Source organism: Ceratotherium simum, chromosome 40 (assembly GCF_057802395.1).
Source record: "Ceratotherium simum simum isolate JZ-2026a chromosome 40, ASM5780239v1, whole genome shotgun sequence".
Lineage (NCBI taxonomy): Eukaryota > Metazoa > Chordata > Mammalia > Perissodactyla > Rhinocerotidae > Ceratotherium > Ceratotherium simum.
The window spans coordinates 11,831,053-11,851,737 of NC_141939.1; the positions used below are offsets into that span (position 1 = coordinate 11,831,053).

General features: G+C 40.4%; 1 protein-coding gene across 1 annotated transcript in view; it reads right to left on the bottom strand.

Moving 5' to 3' along the window:
• TGFBRAP1 (transforming growth factor beta receptor associated protein 1) overlaps positions 1 to 20,685 on the bottom strand; it is a 65,305-nt gene that overhangs the window by 44,311 nt on the left and 309 nt on the right. The window lies entirely within an intron of this gene.

The window sequence follows — 20,685 nt, forward strand, 5'->3', positions numbered from 1 at the left end:
AAAACTGCCAGCCAAGAATACTCTATCCAGCAGTTAACCCTCAGATGTGAAGGAGAAATAAAGACTTCCCAGATAAACAAAAACTGAGGGAGTTCATCACCACTAGACCTGACTTGCAAGAAATGCTGAAAGTTCTTCAAGCTAACATGAAAAGATGCTAATCAGCGACAAGAAAACATACAAAAGTATACAACACACTGGCAAAGGTAAATATATAGTCAGACTTAGAAAACTAAATAGGTAATAGGATGGTGTGTTAACCACTTAACTATAGTATAAAGGTCAAAGGAAAGCGTATTAAAAATAATGATAGCTACTATAATGTGTTAATGAATGAACCATATAAAAAGGTAAATAATGACATCAAAAATATAAAAGGTGAGGAGTAAAAGGGTGATGCTTTTGTAGACAATCTAAGGTAAGCTGCTATCAGCTTAAAATGAACTATTTCATCTATGAGATGTTTCATGTAAGCCTCACAGTAACCATAAAGCAAAAACCTAGAGCAGATGCACAGAAGATAAAGGGGAAACAGAGCATATCACCACAGAAAATCACCAGTTTACAAATGTAAGTGGAAATGGAGGGAAAAAGAAACAATGGCAATATAAAACAATGAGAAAACAACTACTAAGATGGCATTAGTAAGTCTTCACATATCAATAATAACTCTAAATGCAAATGGATTGAGTTCACCAATCAAAAGGCACAGAGTAGCTGGATGGATTAAAAAAATAAGACCCAACTATAAGCTACCTACAAGAGACTCACTTCAGCTTTAAGGACACACATAGACTCAAAGAGAAAGGATAGAAAAAGATATTCCATGCAAGTGAAACCAAAAGAGAGCAAGAGATAGCTATACTTACAGCAGACAAAATAGACTTTAACCCAAAAACGGTAATAAGAGACAAAGAAGGTCATTATATAATGATAAAGGGGTCTATTCATTTAAGAAGATATGATAATCATAAATATATACACACCCAACACTGGAGCACCTAAATATATTAAGCAAATACAAGTGGATCTGAAGAGAGAAATACACAACAAAACAATAATAGTAGGGGACTTCAATACCCCTTTCAGCAATAGATAGGTCATCCAGACAGATAATCCGCAAGGAAACAATGGTCTTGAACCATACATAGGACCAAATGGACCTAACAGACATTTACAGAACATTCCACCCAACAGAAGCAGAATACACATTTTTCTCAAGTGCACATGGAACATTCTCCAGGGTAGACCATATGATAGGACACAAAACAAGTCTTAGCAAATTTAAGAAGACTGAAATCATACCAAGTATCTCTTCCAACCACAATGGTATGAAATGAGAAATCAACAACAAGAGGAAAGCTTGGAAAATCTACAAAGATGTGGAAATTAAATAACACACTCCTAAGCTACTGTTGTGTCAAAGAAGAAATCAAAAGCAAAATCAAAAAATATCTCAGGGGCTGGCCCGGTGGCGCAAGCGGTTAAGTGCGCACGCTCCGCTGTGGCGGCCGGGGTTTGTCAGTTCAGATCTCGGGCACGCACTGATGCACTGCTTGGCAAGCCATGCTGTGGCGGCGTCCCATATAAAGTGGAGGAAGATGGGCATGGATGTTAGCCCAGGGCCAGTCTTCCTCAGCAAAAAAAGAGCAGGATTGGCAGATGCTAGCACAGGGCTGATCTCCTCACACACACACACACACACACAAAATCTCAAAACAAATGAAAATGGAAACACAACATACCAAAACCTATGAGATGCTGTAAAAGCAATTTTGAGAGGGAAGTTTACATCAATAAATGTATATATCAAGAAAATAGAAAGATCTCTCAAATAAATAACCTAAATTTACACCTCAAAGAACTAGAGAAAGAAGAATAAAATAAGCCCAAAGTTAGGAGAAGGAAGGAAATAACAAAGATCAGAGAAGAAATAAATGAAATAGAGACCAGAAAAATAATAGACAAAAATCAATGAAGCTAAGAGCTATTTTTTCAAAAAGATAAACAAAATTGAAAAATCTGTAGCTAGATTAACTAGGGGAAAAAAAAGAGAAGACTCAAATAAATAAAATCAGAAATGAAAGAAGAGACATTTCAACTGATACTACAAAAATACAAAGATTCCTAAGAGACTACTATGAACAATTATACATCAATAAATTGGATAAACTAGGAGAAACGGATACATTCCTAGAAACACACGACCTACCAAAACTGAATCAGAAAGAAACAAAAAATCAGAATAGACCAATAATGAGTAACGAGATTAAATCAATAATCAAAAATTTCCAAACACAGAAAAGCCCAGGTCCAGATGGCTTTGCTGATGAATTCTACCAAACATTTAAAGAAGAATTAATGCTAATCCTTCACAAACTCTTCCAAAAAACTGTAGAGGAGGGAGCACTTCCAAACTCATTTTATGAGGCAAGCATTACCCTAATACTAACGGCAGAAGAGGACACTACAGGAAAAGAAAACTATAGACCAGTATCCCGGATGAATACAGACGCAAAAATTCTCAACAACATATTAGCAAACCAAATTCAACAATGCATCATAAGGATCATACATCACGACGAAGTGGGATTTATCCCTGAGATGCAAGGATGGTTCAACATGAACAAATCAATAAATGTGATACACCATATTAATAGAATGAAAGATAAAAATCATATGATTATCTCAATAGATGCAGAAAAAGCATTTGACAAAATACAACACACTTTCTTGACTAAAACTCTGAATAAACTAGGTATAGAAGGAACATACCTCAACATAATAAAGGCCACATACAACAAACCAACAGCTAACATCATACTCAATGGTGAAAAATTGAAAGCTTTCCCTCTAAGATTAGCAACAAGATGAGGGTGCTCACTCTCATCACTCCTATTGAACATAGTACTGGAAGACCTAGCTAGAGCAATTAGGCAAGACAAAGAAATAAAAAGCATCCAAATTGGAAAGAAAGAAGTAAAACTGTCATTATTTGCAGATGATATGATCTTAAATATAGAAAATCCTAAAGACTCAACCAAAAAACTGCTGGAACTAACCAACAATTCAGTAAAGTTACAGGATATAAAATCAACATACAGAAATTAGTTATGTTTCTGCATGAGACATCTGAAAATAAAGAAAACTATCTCATTTACAATAGCATCAAAAACAATAAAATACTTAAGAATGAATTTAACCAACAAAGTGAAAGATTTGTACAATGAAAACTACAAGATCTTGAGGAAAGTAATTGAAGAAGACACAATAATGGAAAGATATCTCATGTTCACAGATTGGAAGAATTCATATTATTAAACTGTCCATATTATCCAAAGCCATTTATAGATTCAACACAATCTCTATCGAAATGCCAATGGCAGTTTTCTCAGAAATAGAAAAAAATCCTAAAATTCGTATGGAACCACAAAAGACCCCAAATAGCCAAAGCAGCCACGAGAAAAAAGCCAGAGGCGTCACACTTCCTGATTTCAAACTATACTTCAAAGCTAGAGTCATGAAAACAGTATAGTTCTCACATAAAAACAGACACAGAGACCAACGGAACAGAATAGAGACTCCAGAAATAAACCCCCGCTTATATGGTCAGCTAATATTTGACAAGGGAGCCAAGAACATTCAATAGGGAAAGGACAGTCTCCTCAACAAAGAGTGCTGGGATAATCACATGCAGAAAAATGAAAATGGATGCCTATCTTACACTACTCACAAAAATTAACTCAAAATGGATTAAAGACTTAAATAAAAGACCTCTTTCGTAAAACTCCTAGAAGAAAATATAAGGAAAAAAACTCCTTGATATTGAACTGGGCAATGATTTTTTGGATATAACACAAAGAATACAAGCAATAAAAGTGAAAATCTACAAGTGGAACTACATCAAACTAAAAAGCTTCTGCACAGCAAAAGAAACAAGCAACAAAATGAAAAGGCAATCTAAAGAATGGCAGAAAACATTTGCAAACCATGTATCAGATGAGGGGTTAATATCCAAAATATATGAAGAACTTATACAAATCAACAATAAAAAACAATCTGATTAAAAAATGGGCAGAGGAACTAAATAGACATTTTTCCAAAGAAAATATCCAAATGGCCAACAGGTACATGAAAATATGCTCAACATCATTAATCATTAGGGAAATGCAAATCAAAACCATGAGCTATCACTTCACAGCTGCTAAAATGGCTATCATCAAGAAGACAAGAGATGAGTGTTGGAGAGAATATGGAAATAAGGGAACACTTGTGCACTGTTGGTGGAAATGTAGATTGGTTCAGCCATGATGGAAAACAATATGGAGGTTCCTCAAAAAATTAAAAATAGAGCTACCATATGATCCAGCAATTCCACTTCTGGGTATTTATCCAAAGGAATAAAAACAGGAGTTCCAAGAGATCTATGCATTCTCTTGTTTATTGCAGTATTATTCACAATAGCCAAGATACGGAAACAACCTGTCAATGAATGAATGGATAAAGAAAACAAGGTATATATAACTATACAATGCAATATTGTCCAGCCATGGGATAGAAGGAAAGCCTGCCATTTCTGACAACATGGCTGGACCCTGAGGGCATTACGCTAAGTGAGATAAGTCAAACAGAGGAGAACAAATACTGTATGATCTCACTTATATGTGGAATCGAAAAAAGCCAAACTCATAAAAACAGAGAGTAGAATGGTTGTTAACAGAGGCTAGCAGGTGGGGGAAATGGAGAGATGTTGTTTAAGGGTACAAACTTGCTTCTAGTAGATAAATAAGTCCTGGAGAGCTAAGGCACAGCATAGCGATTATAAACAGTACTGTGTTATAAACCCCAAGGTTGCTAAAATAGAATTACATGGAGGTAAATGAAAGCTGATAAAGTAACACTGTGGTACTTAAAAATGGTTAAAATTTTCTCCGTGCTCTAATTTACCTGATAAATTTACTTAGGTAAAATATGAATTATAAAAAGATAAACTTTAGGCCATACCTCTCTGTACTATCATTAAGACCCCAACTTATTGGGGTCTGAATTCAGAGAGGTTTTAACATGGTAATAAAATTAAGAATTTCTCTAAGGTGTGCAATTCATACTCTATTGTGTGGTCTCAAACTGATCTAAAATTTAAACCAACTTTTTGTTAGAACTTCATCTTAAAAGCATGATTATAGGGCCGGCCCCGTGGCTTAGTGGTTAAGTGCACGCGCTCCGCTGCTGGCGGCCCGGGTTCGGATCCCGGGCACGCACTGACACACCGCTTCTCCGGCCATGCTGAGGCCACGTCCCACATACAGCAACTAGAAGGATGTGCAACTATGACATACAACTATCTACTGGGGCTTTGGGGGGGAAAAATAAATAAATAAAATCTAAAAAAAAAAAAAAAAAAGCATGATTATAATGTAAAAGATCAATATTTTCATATTTTTCTCAAAACCACAGAATACATACACAGGGAAAGAGAGTGAAAACTATTAGTATTCATGGATAATAGTGTAAATAAAGATAATATTACATTCACAACAAGCACCTCTAAGTGTGCAAAAAAAAAGTTACAAGACACTGTTTCATTCTCCAAGAGTCTCCCAATCTCCTTAAGGAAATAGGACTAGAAAAATAAAATAAACAAGCAACAGTATAAAGCAATATGTGCTAAGGGCCAAAATTAACATATTAGTAATTATTTTCTACCAAATAAGAATATACACTCTGCTGTTTTAAAGCAACTACCACTAGTGATAATTAGAATCTAAGAGTCTTTGAAAACGCTAACATAAAAATACTGACTTTTTTCTATAGATGTACACAGAAGCATTATTTTTAGGTAACACCTGTAGCTACTGTTAAAAGAATTTGTTGCTTTTGGCATCTTCTGTTAGGCTCTTTAGGTTTCCTAAACCACAGCATGAAGTGACAATTCCATTCTTTCTGGCTACAGAGCTGGGTAGCAGAGATTTTGATATTACCATAACCTTAAAAAATGTTTTTCTGTGTGCTTTACTTGGAGACCTGTTACAATAGCCACGTGGGCTGTAGAGGCCCTATTTCTTTTCATAGCACACAGCCAAGCCCAGGAAAGCTGATTTGGATGAGTTGATGAGCAATGCAAGAGCACCAGCTATATTCTGATTTCATGGACACTGTCTGTCCCATAAAGTAAACACCAGGTCCACGTGGTTCTCCTAGCAAATTCCACCAAACATCTAGGAATCACATAATTCCAATTTTACATAATACATTTCTCTGAGAATAAAAAAAAAGAGGGAACATATCCCACTTTATTTTATGAAGCCAGTATAAAGTATAACTTTGATATCCGAGCCAGATAAGGATATAGGGAAAAAGAAAACCATAGATCATTCTTACTCATGAATAAACATGAAAAAGTATTAAATATTAGCACACTGAATCAACCAATAGATAGATTTAAAAAATACAATATGACTAAGTTGGAATGTAGTATTGGTTTATGGTAATAAAGTCTGTTGGTTTAATTCATTATATTTACAAATTAAAAGAGAAAAAACATAATTATTTCCACAGATGCAAGACAGCATTAAATACAATTCAGCACCTATTCATGACAAAAAGTTGTAGCATATTATCCTGCTAAAGCTATCTACAGTAAACAAACAAAAACCCTAATAGCAAAATTTTAAAAGCATTCACTTTAAAACAAGGAACAAGACAAGGATGTCTGCTATTAGCATCTGCTATCCCCTCAAAACATGTTGAAGTCCTAACTCTCAGTACCTGTGAATATGACCTCATGTGGAAATAGGGTCCCTGCAGATGATCAAGTTAAAATGAGGTCATTAGGGTGGGTTCTAATCCAATATGACTGGTGTCCTTATAAAAAGGGGAAATTTAGACATGGATACACAAAGAGGAAAGACATGTGAAGATACAGGGAGAAGACGGCCAGCTATAAGCCAATGAACACTGGAGGCTACCAGAAGCTGGGGAGGCCTGGAACAGATTCTCCCTGAGAACGCTCAAAAGGAACCAACACTGTCGACAGCCTGATCTTAGACTTCTACACTCCAAAACTGTGAGACACTAAATATATGTTGCTTAAGCCACCCGGTTTATGGTACTTTGTTATGGTAGCCATAGCAAACTAATACACCATCAATTCAATATTGTACTGGAAGTCTGTGCCAGTTGAAAAAGAAGAATAGTAATAAAGAATTGAAAACAAAGACATAATGTCATCTGTGAATAATTATAGCTTTACTATTTGCATGGAAACTCACAAATAATCTATTAGAATTAATAAAATTTTAGAAATATTCTTTAATTTTTAAAAATCAATATACCAAAGTAATCTGCATTTCTATACACAAACAATAAACAAAAACTTTACTCTTAAAAAAAGACATTTACGGGGCCAGCCCAGTGGTGTAGCAGTTAACTGCTTCTGCGGCCCAGGGTTTGCTGGTTTGGATCCTGGGCGAGGACCCACGCACTGCTTATCAAAGCCATGCTGTGGCGGTGTCCCATATAAAGTAGAGAAAGATGGGTACGGATGTTAGCCCAGGGCCAATCTTCCTCAGCAAAAAAGAGGAGGATTGGCAACAGATGTTAGCTCAGGGCTAATCTTCCTTAAAATAAAAAAAAAAAAGACATTTACAATAGTATTAAAAAATTAGGTATGAAGGAATTATCTAACAAAGATGTATAAGATCTTTATGGAGAAAATAAAATCTTATTATTAGACGTTAAGGAAGACCTAATTATAACCCCAGCAGACCTTTCTGCAGAAATTGACAAGTTGGTTTTAAAATTTAAATGGAAATCAAAGTACCTAGAATTGTCAAAACAATCTTGAAAATGAAGAGCAAAGTTGAAGGACCTACGCTAACCGATTTCAGAAATTGCTATAAAACTGCAGTAATTAAGACACAAAGATAGACAAACAGATCAATGGAATAGAAGAGAAAGTCTAAAATTAGACCCACATATTTCAGGTGCCTCCTGAAAAAGGCACCAATGCAATTCAATGGGGAAAGGACAATCGTTTCAATAAATGGTGCTGGGAACAACTGGATAACCTTATGGGGGAAATAATTAACCTTAATTATCCCTACCTCACACCATATTCAAAAATTAACTTGAGATACATCAAATTATTTTAAAACTATAAAGCTTCCAGAAGAAAACATAGAAGAATATCTTTGGGGACCTTGGGGTACATAAAGACTTCTTAGGATTGGGCCGGCCCCGTGGCTTGGTGGTTAAGTGAGCGCGCTCCACTGCTGGCGACCCGGGTTCGGATCCCGGGCTCGCACCGACGCGCTGCTTCTCCGGCCATGCTGAGGCCGCGTCCCACATACAGCAACTAGAAGGATGTGCAGCTATGACACACAACTATCTACTGGGGCTTTGGGGGGAAAAATAAATAAATAAAATCTTTAAAAAAAAAAAAAAAAAAGACTTCTTAGGATATAAAAAGTGCTAACCAGGGCACTGACGCACTGCTTGGCAAGCCATGCTGTGGCAGCATCCCATATAAATTGGAGGAAGATGGGCACGGATGTCAGCCCAGGGCTAGTCTTCCTCAGCAAAAAAAAAAAAGAGGGAGATTGGCAGATGTTAGCACAGGGCTGATCTTCCTCACACACACAAAAAAAGTGCTAACCATAAAAGAAAAAATTTGATAAACTGGATTTTATAAAAATTAAAAACTTATATTGGGCCGGCCCCGTGGCTTAGCGGTTAAGTGCGCGTGCTCCACTGCTGGCGGCCCGGGTTCGGATCCCGGGCGCACGCCGACGCACCGCTTCTCCGGCTGTGCTGAGGCCGCGTCCCACATGCAGCGACTGGAAGGATGTGCAGCTATGACGTGCAACAATCTACTGGGGCTTTGGGGGGCAAAAATAAATAAGTAAAATCTTTAAAAAAAAAAAAAAACTTATAGGGGCCGGCCCCGTGGCTTAGCGGTTAAGTGCGCGTGCTCCGCTACTGGCGGCCCGGGGTTCGCATCCCGGGCGCGCACCAATGCACCGCTTCTCCGGCCATGCTGAGGCCCCGTCCCACATACAGCAACTAGAAGGATGTGCAACTATGACGTACAACTATCTACTGGGGCTTTGGGGGAAAAAAAGGAGGAGGACTGGCAATAGATGTTAGCTCAGAGCCAGTCTTCCTCAGCAAAAGGAGGAGGATTAGCATGGATGTTAGCTCAGGGCTGATCTTCCTCAAAAGAAAAAAAAAAAAGAAATCTCATACTTTGTTGGAAGGAGTATAAAATGGTAGCATTACTTTGGAAATCTGGTGGTTTTTATAAAGTTAAACATGTATTTATCCCATTACCCCACAATTCCACTCTTAATGTTTTCCATTTCTCTTGAGTGTATACCAATATCCACACGAAGACTTGTACAAGAATGTGCATAGCAGCCTTATACGTTAACAGCCAAAAACAGGGAACTTCTCAGTTTTACCCATTTGCACCCATTTAAATGTGGTGTATTCACACAGTGGAATACAATTTGGAAATAAAAAGGAATAAACTGCTGCTGAAGGCAACAACATGGGTGAATCTCAAAAACACCGAATGAGGGGCTGGCCCGGTAGCGGAGTGGTTAAGCGCGCGTGCTCCGTTTTGGCCGCCCAGGGTTTGCAGGCTCGGATCCCTGGCGCGGACCCATGCACCGCTTGTCAAGCCATGTTGTGGCAGCGTCCCATATAAAGTAGAGGAAGATGGGCATGGATGTTAGCCCAGGGCCAATCTTCCTCAGCAAAAAGAGGAGGGTTGGCCTCGGATGTTAGCTCAGGGCTGATCTTCCTCACACACACACACAGAAAAAAAACAAAACACTGAATGAAAGAAGCCATACACATCCTGTCTGTTTCCAGCTATATGAAGTTCAAAAGTAGGCAACACTACTCGATAGTGAGAGAAATCAGAACAGTGTTCACTTTGGAGGGAAAGGGGTGACTAAATGGAAAGGGACCCAAGGGAACTTCCAGGGTGATAGAAATAGTCTGTATCTTGTCTGAGGTACAGGTTACACAGGTGCATAGATTGGTCAAAATTCATTCAACTGTGCACTGAGGTTCTGTGTATTTTACTATACCAAAATCATGCTTTAATGAAAAGAAAAGTTTCCCCTAGCTGAAGCAGAGAAAAAATGCAATTCCAATAAAAATTTTAACAGGTATACATGTGTGTGTCTGTGTGTGTAACTCAACAAGAAGATTCTAAAATTCATATGGCAAAGAAGGGCGAAAAAAAGTAAGAGAGTTCTGAAAAAAATAAGGTTAAAGGGACTGACTCAACAGGTAAGGCATAATATAAAGCTAAGGTTATCACGATAACGTGGTACTGGTAGGAGGTGAGACCAAGAGATCATAACTGGGTGTCCAGAAACAGACCGTGCACATACAGAACACTGAAATATGACAAGAGTGGCACTATATATCATGAGGTGTACACAGAGCATATATATGTTTAATAAACAGTGCTGGGACAATGGATATCCATATAGAAGATAAAAAAGAAACTAGATTCCTACCTTGTACCATGCATCAAAGTTATTCCAGATGAATTAAGATTCTTGAGTACGGAAGGCATAACTTTCAAATGTTGAGAAGAAAATATGGAAAAATATCTTTTTGCCCTTAGGGTAAGAAAGAATTTCTAAAATAAGATATAAAAAAGTACAAACCCTAGGGAAAAAGATAAATTCATCCACATTAAAATGTAAAACCTCGTTCTTCAAAAGATACCTTAAAGCAAGTGAAAAGTGAAAGCAGAAAATATGGGGATGGGAGGAGAAGACAATGACATCACCTAACTGACAAAAAAAGATATCTCGATGATACAGGGAACTCCTATAGAAAGAAAACAACAATAATCTAATCAAAGAATGGGCAGAATACAGGAACAGGCTTCTCACAGAAGAGGAAATATGAATGGCCAACAGACATGAGAGAATGCTCAACCTGATTAATCATCTGGAATTGCAAACCATCCTACAATGAAACTTCATTTCATACCCATTAAATTGAAAAAATATTTGAGGTCTGATGACATGAGGTGTTTGCAAGAACATAGAGCAATGAAAACTCTCCACACTGCTGGTGGAAGCTTCTCAACTGGCAAGACCATTCTGGCATTCTCTAGGAAACCCTTGACATTCCTGAGTAACCCAGAGATTCCACTTCTGAGCATATGCCCTACAGAATTTATGTTCGCCAGGGCATAAGCAACAAAGTTGGCAGCAATCTTGTTTGAGATAAGGGAAAACTGGAAACAACTCAAGTTTCCTCGACAGGATGGACTACTATCAAGATGAGACAATAAACACAGTTACCTACAAGGATAAATCTCAATGCTGAGGAGGAAAGTTGCAGAACACTCTAGACTGAATAATATATAAGGCTTTGTAAGACTCGAAAACATGAAAATCCAACTAACATAGTATTTAGGGTTTCAGCCATACACAGATCATAAAGGAAAGTACGAGAGTGATGCACACAAATGCAGGGAAGCCAGGACACGATGAGGGGTAGACACTAGACTTCTAAGGTATTAGGAATGTTTTTTTCTTAAGCTGAAGTTGCTTTTATTATTATTCTCTATAGCTTATACAAACTTATAAATATTCTTGTAAATGTATTAAATATTATTTAAAATTATACATATGTAAAAATAAAATTCTACTAATTTCCTCAAACCAGCCTACCCTGGAAATAGATACAGAAACTCAGTGTAATCAACTTGGTAGGATTCACAAAATGTATGTTCCTTGTTTAAAATTTCATTTAACGGAAACATTTATCATTTACGTAAGTGATTTACCTGTAATTTCTTAGTGCATTTAAGCCAATGCTTAGTTTACATTTTAACCATATTTACAAAGCCCAACATCGGGCATCCTATCAATTATTTCCACAAATCCCCTAGATTATCAGAAGATGGAGGAAGACACTGGCATGGGATAGAACACTCAGGAGGGAAAATGTCCTGCTCGGGGTCGGAGTCTGCACCAGGCTCTTACTCCCTGCACCGCCACCTGGCTGCAGCTTCCACGGCTGTACAAGGATCTCCACTCTTACTTTTCAGCCAGTGCAGGACTGCTGGGACTCACCGCCTTGCTGCCCTTTCCATTTTCTCTGTACTCAATCTCACCAAGGCCAGGCCGCATAAAAAAAGTCACAGCAGAAAGAACAAACTGGGAATAATAGCAATAGTAGACAGATTATCTAGACGTAGAAAGAGGCCTGTAGAGCCAGTGTTATAAGATTAAAGCAAAAAATATATATATATAGACTCGTGATCTAAGACAGAAATAACTATATTCTGCTAAAAGAATGCTATGACAAAGTGGCATTTATTAAGATGGGATCCTTACCAGTAATTACTATTTTTGAACCAAAGAATGACACTCTGTTATCTCCTGTCACAGAATGTGCACACAATATGAGAGCAACCTTAATTAAGATGGGCATGGTGTCCTATGTGTTCCCCAAAACTTCCCATTTGAGAATTACATCAACACTTTAAAATTAAACAAACTCTTTAGAGCCCTACGCAGCTATATGTGCACCAGAGATTCACCACTTCAGAGGGCAGAAACTCAAAAACTCATCCATGGGTATTACAGCCCTGTAACAGGAGGCCCTTTACTATGAACAAACTAAAGATTATTCTTTATCTACATTTTAAAAAATGACACTCTACTTAAAGTTATATTTGCTATTGTCTCATTTTACATTAATGTTTTTTAGTTTCTGATAGTCCATTATAAGTAAACAGAGATCAAATGGTCACTCTAATGTTGGGACCAAAGCCAGGAGAGATTCAAGTCAATACACAAAGATGGGAAGGAAGGTGCACCTCAAACCTCAAACATCATGTTGTTACCCTCCTTCAAAGGCTTTGGAAAGTATGCCGCTGCCTAAAAGATATCCAAACCCAGTGTAAATGTGAAGCCCTGGGAAATCTAACCTCAGCCAACCTTCCTCTTATTTATAAAGAGAAGTTACAGCTATTAACCTGTTCATACTATTTCACATTAGTCCCTTGTTTTATTAACTACATTCAGTTCTGAATTCTTGAATTAGCTAGCCGCTTGAGTTGGAAAGAGCCAGTCATCTAAGTCTGCAAGCGTCCAAGGTACTCTACAAACCAACCAGCTGTCCAAAGGGATCCTGAGCAAAAGCTATTCCCTGGGCACCTTTTCAAAGGACTAAAACTATAAGTTAGAAAACAGTCATCGTTAACTACAATGGTTTGATTGAATGTAACAACAGAATAATCTCTAAAGTAAAAAACACTGCCTCATTCTCATCTGCCTGTGGCGTTGCTTGTGCATATGGAAAGTTTGGGGGGGGATGTCAAGGCTAGCGTCAGAAGTGGGCATGGGGAGGACTGCACAGACCTACCCATAACCCATCGCGGACCGGCTGATCACAGGCATCCAGGCTTTCGGGGTAAGTGTGCTTGCTTTCTTTGAATCTTCCTGTGATTTGCAGTGTTTCTATCAATACAATGACTTTTTAAAAGTTTATATTTTGCCATTTTAATAAAAGACTTTCCTTTTATAGGAAAAAAAATGTTCCTTAAGAAGTTTCTCAATTAACCTGGGTAAACATATAAGACCCCGAAGCCATAGACAGATACCAATATCCATTACAGGGGAAAATCTCTGAGAAAACTGAATATGTCAGTTCTAAAAACCAAACCTACACGGGAATTAACAAAAGTTGCCATATTCTGACACTCGTGGGAAGGGCTGGGAAGGGCACAGAACCTCCCAGGCTTCATCAGCTGTTTTCAGCTCCATTTACTATGCTGGTCCCACATGATCAGGAGAGGCAGCTAAAGCCCAGAGGACAGAGCTGAGAGACGATTTCACCGTGGTGAAGAGGAGCGGCCAGAACGGAGTGCTCTGAACACAACAGAACACGTCCTTACTCCCTGTGTCGTTTCAGGCTGGTCCTGAGAATGTGCAAGGGAGGAAAACTTAGAAGCAAGTGCGGGGGCCGATTTTCCCACGGAACCCGCAAGGAGGCTGACCTAATACCTGGATTGGGACAGCCTGGAAAAGTCAGGTGTGGACTCAGTTGGATGGAGGGCGTGTGCTGGCATCGGCCTGGCTTGGGTCAGCTTGCTAAATAAAGCAGAAACAGTGTGGGCAGTTACCAAGGGGCCTGCTGCCCAATGTCCAGCCTCTGTATTTGCATCCCTGTGGCACTGAGCACAAACTCTGACCCTCGCATTCTCCTGTCTCACACAGGCCCAACCCCATGCTTATCCTTCCTCTCCCGGCCACCTAGTTGTGGCTATCAAGGAGGACAGGTAGGTATGACTGGACACATATTTTTTCCTTTGGCCTGGAAATCTCTATTTCTTATGTTATGTTCATGACTGAATGATCAGCCAAATCGCAGGCTCAAAATTCTTTATTGGGCAAGAGGAGGCAAACCTTGCTAGCAAAAGTGTTTCCATCCCAAGCTACCTTCAGATGCTCTCTCTGTGCTAAACTAGCACAATACAATGTTAACTGAAGTCCTCTACTAAAATCCAACCGCTGAATACCTCTAATTCCTATGAGGGACTCCACAGGTGCTCTGACAATTGCCTTTGTAGTCTACAGAAATAAAACATTCAATAAACCACATCAATGTCTCAAAACTTCAGTTCGCACCTAAAAGATGAATTTTGGTAGCTTTATGGGCTGATTAGCTTTCTTCTTAGGATATAAATTGACTAATTATAACTACAATCAGCATCATCTCAAGATTAAGAAAAATATGATCTTAGTGACCACTCTAAAGTCAGATAAGATGTGATGTGACTTAAAGGCTCAGTGGTCACAAATATAACTTTGTGTGTGTGTGATAAGAAGGCTTAAAATTTTTGTTTTTAATTTTTTTATTTATTTATTTTTTGTGAGGAAGATCACCCCTGAGCTAACATCCGATGCCAATCCTCTTCTTTTTGCCGAGGAAGAATGGCCCTGGGCTAACATCTGTGCCCATCTTCCTCTACTTTATATGGGATGCCGCCACAGCATGGCTTGACAAGTGGTGTGTCGGTCTGCACCCGGGATCCGAACCTGTGACCCCTTGGGCCGCCAAAGTGGAGCGCATGCACTTAACCCAGCCGGCCCTGAAATTTTTGTTTGTTAAACTGCAGTTGGCTTCTCGGAAAAAAATCTCTCCTAAATCCTCAAGGAAATATAACAGGGTAATTGGGGGACTGGGCACATGGAAACAAAACAGAAACATGGCAGGAACAAGAGGACATTTATGTCCTGGCTCACCAGGGGCAGGGGAGGGAGAATCGCTTCCTGGGCACCAGCAAATTTCCTGATGACAGCAGAGCCACTAGAACCCAGCGGAGTTTCATCAGAGTTGTTCCTGATGCTTGGTGGGGAGAGGGGGGAGGCATGGGGTGCATCCCAACATTACATCAAAATGTAATTGAGGCATGTCGCCACTGTGGTATTCTTGACAAAATCTATCACCACAACCTAATCACGAGAAAATGCCAGACAAACCCAAACTGAGGGACAGTCGACAAAGTCCTGACTCCCTTCAATGGTGTTCAGGTCGTGAAAAATGAGGAAAGACAGAGGAAGTGTCACAGATTAGAGACCAAGGAGACCTGACAATGAAATGCAATGGGGGGAAACTGGATCAGAAACAGAATCATGGAACAGAAAAAAGACATTAGCGGACAAACTGATGAAATCAAATAAAGTCTGTCGTTTGGCTAATAGTACTGATGTTAATTTATTAGTTCTGATCACTGTACTATGGTCATTCAAGACGTCAACAACAGGGGAAGCTGGGTAAACAGTAAATGTGAGCCCTGTGTTACTTTTCAGCTCTTCAGTGAGCCCAGTTACCTCAAAACAGGAAGTGAAAATAAAAAGGTAAATGTAATCACAGTTTGTTGGTTTATCATCTTTCCTTAGAGTAATCAAAAAAGAGCAAAGAGAGCTGAGAGTCTCCTTTTCTAGCAGGAAAGGAGATGTTCAGAACCATCTGAGTGTCAGTAACCGAAAAGGACCAAACAGAACAGGCAGTGAGCAGCAGAAAGGGAGCGGAAAGCTCCCTCAGTGCCTCAGGGTCCTGGGGCAATGTTACCATCTTTTACTTACTGAGTTACTTTTGAAGGTGACTCTTCCCAAGTTTAGTATCTCAGCTTAAAATTACAGATAGGAATAATACCTACAAATTAAGTGTTTTCTCCTGAGAATGCATTTCAAAGAGGAGAATCTGAGACTTTTGCTCATTTGAAATATTTCTCCCATAGTTGAGTTCAGACTGGATTGGAGTAAACGTGAGCTGACTCCTGCTGGGTCCAAAATCTGATACACCATGAGCTTCAGAAGACCTGGCGGGAGAGAGGCTCTGATGGCGAGCAGCAGGGCTGTGGGGAAGCAGAGCTGGGCAAGGGCAGAGGCACAAGCCTTCTAAACACCCTCGTGAGGATCAAAGCCCCAGAGCTAACCTGGGCCACCTGGGGAGCAGTGGTAAAGTGGGCACAGCACAAAGCAGACATTCTCAAGATTAACCTGGGGATCCTGAGCTCTAGTGGTTGGCCACTTGCTTGTGATCTTGGGCAAGTCACTTAAAGCCTCTGGGCCTGTCACCTCCTTGTAAAATAGGAATTTGGACTGGACTACATGCTTCCCCAGGACTATTCTCTAGCTCCTCTGGAGGACAGGGTGGTAACAACACTATTGTAGGGCAGCTACAACTTCTAGAATGCTCATTATGTGTCAGACTGTAGTAACTGCTCTCTTCATGCTCACAGTGAGCCTATAAGGTGAGTACTGTCATAATTCCATTCTGCAGGAGGTTTAGAAAGGTTAAATGACCACAGAGAGCTGGGATTCCAACCCAGGCAGCCGACTCAAGAGCACACACCCTTAACCACTGAACAACACTGCCCACCCAGGGATAAAGGCTGCTCCAAGTCTGAATGAAGGATGGGAACCAACTGACTGTGGCCCTGGCCTATGCCTGATGGCCACCTCTTTAGAGCACCTGAGCACTGGGTTTGGTAGGATACTGCGCACTTGACATAAATGATTCCCTTTCACTTTCACGATTCCTCTGAGAGGTGGGTATTATTACAGGCATACAGAGATCTTCGGCGGCTAGCTCAAGGTTACACAGCCACAAGGCGATGAAACAGACTTCAACCCCAGTTTCTGTTTCTGACTCCAAGGCCATATTCCTTCCACTCTATTGACCGAAGGGGAAGTGATTTCAGAGCCTCTCTTAGAATACAGTCCTCCTGAAGAAAGCTACAACTCCAAACATTAGGCCACTTTGGTGGGGCCTACAGAAGACCATCATGCTTTCGCTCCTCCTAAGGGACCCTTGTTATCAGCAGGGCCCTCACTTTCTCATCCTGAGTCTAGAAGAGGAATCCTATCATCCTCCCTCATCCTACCTCCTTAGGTTTCTCTGCTGCCAAAATGGCTTACCCCTGCCCTATGGCCCCTAAACAACTTTTGTCACAAATAAATACTTCTCACCAAGTGGGGTTCAGCATCAGCACTCCCTTGCTGAATTTCAGATATGGAATGACACGTTTACACATTTCTCCACTAACCTAGTAATCTTATCAAAACAGGGTATACGTTTACATGACATAAATGGCTCTCACGGAACTGCACCCCACTGGCCCCACATTTTCTCTAAATTCCCATAGTCCTCTGCTTACTGACTCAATCTTGAAATTTGCCAGCAATCAACAACAAATTTATTGACTTGTACCAAAGACAACTTTTCCGCCTTTTGAAAATTAGGACACTACTTGACAACCATTTCATGTTATCTTTTGTGCTCATGTGACAGAAACAGCGTTAAGACCAGTTATAGCACAATAAACCTGTTTCAATGACCTGAAAGAGTATCTAAAAAAAGAAGAAAAAAAAAGAAGACAGCTAAAGTCTAACATCTAGCTTGTCATCTTGATGTTATCCTAGTACATACCTACATGTAACTATTCATAGTTACATTTAAATACATATATATGTAAATATACATACATATGTGTATATATACACCATATACAGTATATACACACCACATATATATACATACCACATATATTAACACACCACACATATAGGTACATTCATATATACACACCACACAGATATATATACACACACATATATATGTGGTGTGTGTATATATATATCTATATCTAGGTGTATAAATATGTACCTATATATGTGGTGTCTCTATGTGTATGCACACACTGTACGTGTGTACATATATATGTATACATCATATACATCCTAGACTAGAAACATCAGCAGTTATAACAGAAGAAGGTATCTGGGAAGGGAGGGGGAGGTAGAAGAGGAGCAGAGGGGGACTGTGAGTCTCCAGGGTATTTGCTTCATAACATCTTCCTCAATACGGGACCTTCCAACAGCCACAAAACATTATTGAGCGCCTACTGGATGCTAAGCAACTGTCCCTTTTACAAACATTACTTTTCTTGAATCTTTAATTTACTCAACAGCAGCCACTTGACTATCAAGAAAAGACCTTGATCTCAAACCATCTGGAAGGTTTCACAACACGCTCAATGATTGTTCCTGCTCTTCTGCATGAAGCACTCAAGCTCATTTGGGGTAGCCTCAAACTAATTTGTTACTTCTACCTTCACTTAGTAGTTATGTATTTTTTAATAAAGGAAAAAGCGGTCAGGTTTGCCACAGAGGAGATGAGTTGTAAAATACGGGCCAAGTTATTTGGCAGTATCTAAACACCTGGCCGCCACAAATAATTAATGTATTTCTGAGGAAGACTAAAGTCAGACCAAGATGAAGATGCTTAACCCATAAAGCAAAATTTCCTCAAGTTTTCTTAAAGAATCTTTCTTAAATTTTTAATATTAGCATGAAGGAATAAGCCGTAAGAACTACTTTTTTTTTTCTTAACAGAAATGCTAACTGCAAATCAGGCCTCTAGAAAATTTAGCATTTTTTTAAACAGTGAGCTCTGTACTTTTAAGACTTGTCAACTGGAGCTCCCGGATGGAAGAATGGGCCCTAAAAATCCCTGTCTGCTGGAGGGTTAGGCAGAGCGGGAAGCATCCTGGGAGCCTGCAGTGGTGGAAAAGCTCCCCCCAACTCTGGGACCAGAGAACTGCTGCTCATGGTTGTGAGCAGAGGAGAAAAGGCAGAGTACCCGAAGGCGATGGGTATCACCATACCTCTCACCCCACACCTCTGTAAAATGTATACCGTCATGTGTACAGCAAATTAGAATTCAGAACCCAAAAGGATCTAACTCCAGAGCAAAGCATTCACTCGGGTAACAAATACTCAGAGCATAAAACCACTGATTTTCAGAGCTGAGAGACAGAGCCCAACATCCTTGTTTATATTTATTAATAATTTATTGAGCACCTACTAAGTGCCAGGCCCTGTGCCAAACGCTAATTTCCTTATTAGGATGCATGCATCTTTTCTAATAATACCTGTACTTTGATTGAGGAAGTTGAGACTCAGAATGTGGGGTAAATTGCCCAAAGCTCACAGTTAGGAAGTGGCAGGGCCAGGGTTTGAACCCACAGCTCCATGCCCATCACCACCATGGAGCAGCACTGCCCCATTTCGTAGATGAACTGGGGCCTACGAAGGGCCAGTAGCAGAAAGTTCCAGGGGATTCCGGTCAGTGCTCTGTGTAGCATCAAACACCAAAGAGGCCACTTCAGTGACTGCTGAGGCTGCTTGTCTGGGAGAAACGGAAGGAAAAAGAAAAGGAAGCAGCTGACCAGATGTTCCTTTCTATCTGCCCAGAGTGCTGGGAGCCCTCAGTTGCCCGCCAGCTGCCGGCTGACCAACAGAGAAGAGGGCCCACAAGGAGGAAGCAGTGGGCAGCGGCACGCTCCTCCAGCCATGCTTTCTGACTTCAGGTAAGCCAGCTCACACTGCAGCCGGACCCTCCTCCCACACTTGCCTCAGTGCCTTAACCTGTCACTCCAACCTCCTGCAGCTGCCTTCCCTCCGGATGGCCAGGGGCCTGCCCACAAGCACTTCATCAGAGATTAAACCCTCTGGGACAGGTTTTGACCCCAGCACCCAATACAGTCCACTGGCATTAAGAAGCACTGCGTGAACCCCCATTTCCAGCAGCCAGGTAGGGCCCCCAGAGCAGCCTAGGGGACTTTGTGAGAGTCATCTAACAGCGCTGGGTCAGAAGCAATGACAGGTGCAGACAACTGGAGACCACAGCTTCTGTCTTTAAGTCATCCCCATATAACACATAGGAGGCAAGCGGGAAACCCAACTTCACCTGCACCTCCAGACGGCAATGGAAAGGAAAAATCCCACGGGGTGGCAGCAGCCAGCCCTTGATCTCGGCTGAGAAAGGGGCGAGGCGACTTCCCTCCTCCCCAACACACCCCTGCCCAGTCTCCCAATTTAGAGCAACAATTCAGGCCCGAACGTGACCCGGAATCTGAGCTCTCAAATCCCAAGAGCTCCAGGAAACATCAATTTCAGCGACAAAACCATTCCATACACGGAGAGGAGGCAAGGGGCCCAGGTTGAGGTCCTTCTGGACCCCTCCCTCCAGAAAACCAAAAGCCTCCCCCAAACCAAGGACTACTCAGATCTTCCCCCGCCCTAAACACACACACACACTCCACACCCTCTCTCTCCTCACACGACC